Here is a 4,384-nt window from a genome sequence, read left to right as displayed (position 1 = left end):
AACAAATATGGTAGTTTTACTTTGCAAACTTCAATACAGTCTTTAAACGTTTGTTTAAATATCTATTCAGAAATATGAGTATTCACTTCTATTCAGAGGCCTCACCCCTACATTCCTCCCTTGAGAAGGGTGAGATCAAGCTAGTCCCCATCAGAAATGTGAGACATGCACACACGGCATATGTAATAGTTCTCTGTGCTTTTTGGTGAGTCATCCAGCGCCTCATCACTGCCCTGTCATCAACTCAGAGGACAGACAGACAGCAAACTTCACTACACCCTTTGGACAACATGTATACACCGTAAGTGGTAAAGTAAAAGGGGAAAAAAGCAATGAAAAGATGGACACAATGTCTCAAGGAGAAAGTAAAACATCTGCGAGTGCCCTATTGAAGCCTGAGGTTCTGATATCTGCTTGAGGGATTCAATTCAAATTCATGTGAAATACGGAAACTGTCACTTTCTTTAGTTCGGCGTAAAACATTGCTGCTAGGAGCTGTTGTGTGGGTGAATGCTGCAGTAACGGTTAGTTCAAGGCAATATCCAGGTGATAAGGTCTCTCTCTCCCACCACCTCCTCATCAACTAATTGGACGGTTTTCTGTCTAAGAAGGTCAATGTGGAACTCACAGGAGCTGTTTCGCTCCAGATGATGCAATGGAATTTTGAAATCAAACCTTTGTTGTGGCAAGAGGGCAGGATAGAGAAGGCCCTCTTAAAAGTTGTGATTGTTTATATTCATCTCAAAAAATCGAATCAAATCAAATTTTATTGGTTACATACAGATGGTTAGCAGATGTTATTGCGAATCTAGCGAAATGCTTGTGCTTCTACAGTAGTTCCGATAGTGCAGCAATATCTCAAATGTAATTTAACAATTCCACAACAACTACCTAATACACACAAATCTAAGTAAAGGAATGGAATAAGAATATATACATGTACAGATATGAATGAGCAATGACAGAGCGGCATAGGCAAGATGCAATAGATGGTATAAAATACAGTATATACATATGAGATGAGTAATTCAAGATATGTAAACATGATTAAAGTGGCATTATTAAAGTGACTAGTGATCCATTTATTAGTGGCCAATGATTTTTTATTAGTGGCCAATGATTTCAAGTCTGTATGGAGGCAGCAGCCTCTCTGTGTTAGTGATGGCTGTTTAACAGTCTGTTGGCCTTGAGAAGGTGTTTTTCAGTCTCTCGGTCCCAGCTTTGATGCACCTGTACTGACCTCGCCTTCTGGATTGCAGCGGGGTGAACAGACAGTGGCTCGGGTGGTTGTTGGCCTTCCTGTGACTACGGGTGCTGTAGGTGCCCCGGAGGGCAGGTAGTTTGCCCCCGATGATGCATTGTGCAGACCGCACCACCCTCTGGAGAGCCTTGCGGTTATGGGTGGTGCAGCTGCCGTACCAAGTGTTAATACAACCAAACAGGATGCGCTCAATAGTGCATCTGTAAAAGTTTGTGAGGGTTCTAGGTGACAAGCCACATTTCTTCAGCCTCTTGAGGGTGAAGAGGCGCTGCTGCGCCTTCACCACACGGTCTGTGTGGGTGGACAATTTCAGTTTGTCTGTGATGTGTACACCGAGGAACTTAAAACTTTCCACCTTCTCCACTGCTGTCCCGTCGATGTGGATAGGGGGGTGCTCCCTCTGCTGTTTCCTGAATTCCACAATCATCTCCTTTGTTTAGTTGATGTTGAATGAGAGGTTGTTTTCCTGACACCTCACTCCGAGTGCCGTCACATCCTCCCTGTAGGCTGTCTCGTCGTTGTGTCTAATCAAGCCTACTACTGTTGTGTCGTCTGCAAACTTGATTTTTGAGTTGGAGCGTGCATGGCCACACCATCATGGGTGAACAGGGAGTACAAGAGGGGGCTGAGCACACACCCCCACTGTTGAGGATCGGCGAAGTGGAGATGTTGTTTCCTACCTTCAGCACCCGGGGGCAGCCCATCAGGAAGTCCAGGACCCAATTGCACAGGGCAGGGTTGAGACCCAGGGCCTCAAGCTTAATGATGAGCTTGGAGGGTACTTTGATGTTGAATGTTGAGCTATAGTCAATGAGCAGCATTGTTACATACAGTAGGTATTCCTCTTGTCCAGATGGGATTGGGCAGTGTGCAGTGTGATGGTGATTGCATTGTCTGTGGACCTATTGGGGCGATAAGCAAATTGATTTGGGTCTAGGGTGACAGGTAAGGTGGAGGTGGTATGATCCTTCACTAGCCTCTCAAAGCACTTCACGATGACAGAAGGGAGTGCTACGGGGCGATAGAAAATTAGTTAAGTTACCTTTGCCTTCTTGGGTACAGGAACAATGGTGACCATCTTGAAGCATGTGGAGACATGCACTATGTACTTCCTTATAAACTCACTCAAGTAATCAGCGTATACGTCAATATTATTATCTAAGGCTACCCAGGAACATTTCCCTGTCCGCGTGATCAAAACAATCGTGGAGCTTGGATTCCGATTGGTCAGACCAGCGTTGAATAGTCCTTAGCATGGGTACGTCCTGTTTGAGTTTCTGCCTATAGGAAGGGAGGAGCAAAATGGAGTCGTGGTCAGATTTGCCGAAAGGAGGGTGTGGGAGGGCCTTGTATGCATCACAGAAGTTAGAGTAGCTATGATCCAGTGTTTTACCAGCGCGAGTGCTACAGTCAATATGCTGATAGAATTTAGGTAGCCTTGTTCTCAAATTTCCTTTTTTTTAAATCCTCAGCTACAATAAATGCAGCCTCAGGATATATGGTTTCCAGTTTGCATAAAGTCCAGTGAAGTTCCTTGAGGGCCATCATGTTATCGGCTTGAGGTGGGATATACACTGATGTGACAATAACCAAGGAGAATTCCCTTGCGAGATGATTGGGAGGAATTGTAGGACTTGATTTCCTGTATGTGGTTACAATTACACCATGAGTCGTTAATCATGAAACATACACCCCCGCCCTTCTTCTTCCCGGAGAGATGTTTAAGCCATGGTTCCGTGAAACAGAGTAAGTTACAATCCCTGATGTCTCTCTGGAAAGTAACACTTGCCCTAAGTTCATCTACCTTGTTATCAAGAGACTGGACATTAGCAAGCAATATACTCGGAAGCGTGTCTGCGCCTCCGAAGTCTGACCAGAAGACCGCTCCGTCTACTTCTTCTCTGGCGGCGTTGTTTTGGGTCAGGCTCTGGAATCAGTTGAAATGCCCTGGGTGGTTCGGACAAAGTCGTATTCCGGGTAATAGTGCTGGTAAGTTGACGTTGCTCTGATATCCAATAGTTCTTCCTGGCTGTACGTAATTAACCTTATTAAGATCTTCTGGGCTAGCAATGTAAGAAATAATACATAAAAAAACTAAATACTGCAAAAAGGACTAGATGCAAGGCAACCCTCTCTTTCAGTGCTATCTTGTTATCTCAGAAGAGTTGTGGGACAAAAGAGGGCCTCAAACTGATTATTAGCTGTTTTTACTGTCTTACTGGTCATACGTAGCCTGGAAATACACCTTTTTCCGGAGTCTCAGAATTTCTCCGAAAATTCTAATTAAAGTTGAGTCTCACAATGGTATTCAGCAGACTGTGCAGGTGGCACAATGTGTCACAAGTCTTTTCAAGTCAAACACCTCATTACCATTCAATATTTGGACATTTTTCTAAAGTGCCTTAGCCTCTAATGCCTTTCCGCTCATGTGGCCATTTAACCTTCCAGTTTTTTTTTGTCATTACCCATGCTGCATATCCTGGCTAATTTAACCCAGTGCTCCCTTTATTTATGTAATGATGTCCATTTAATGAACACGTGAACGGTTTCACAATGTCAATGGTATCTGTCTGTTGCTGCCATTGCTGCAGTCAGGTTATCAATTCAGCTCTTCTTTCAAAAGGAAGTGCCAATCTCATCATAGTAGCACTGTGTCAAAGTCGAAAGGTGTTTTATTATGATGGCTTTCATTGGAGAGACCAGGGACAGCTGTTTGACTGAGAAAATGCAGTGCCAGTCCAGTCCTCTTTAAAGAAAAACTATTAAAGGTCATCAAATGGGAAAACTTTCAGGTAGGATTGTCTCCATCATGGTTTGGGATTGAGCAGCGAGATATTTACATTCATCATCACCTTCTCATAATAACGTGGTATATCCACTTCTGTATGTTCATATGTGTAATGAGATCTGGATGAAGAGCTGATGTAAACGTATTAGCGCCATTACTCAAATTCCACTCCGAGCCATAAAGGTGACACCCAGTTCTCAGAAATGTAGCTTGAAATGAATGGTAATGACCAGAGATGACATCTGCATATGGATGAGATTGTAGATGGATAGAAAAAGCTCTTAGCTTAATGAAAAAAGTGGAACTTCATCTATTAGATATTAAATGTGAACAAT

Source organism: Oncorhynchus clarkii, chromosome 15 (genome assembly GCF_045791955.1).
Source record: "Oncorhynchus clarkii lewisi isolate Uvic-CL-2024 chromosome 15, UVic_Ocla_1.0, whole genome shotgun sequence".
NCBI lineage: Eukaryota > Metazoa > Chordata > Actinopteri > Salmoniformes > Salmonidae > Oncorhynchus > Oncorhynchus clarkii.
Note: the sequence above shows the minus strand (reverse complement) of the source record.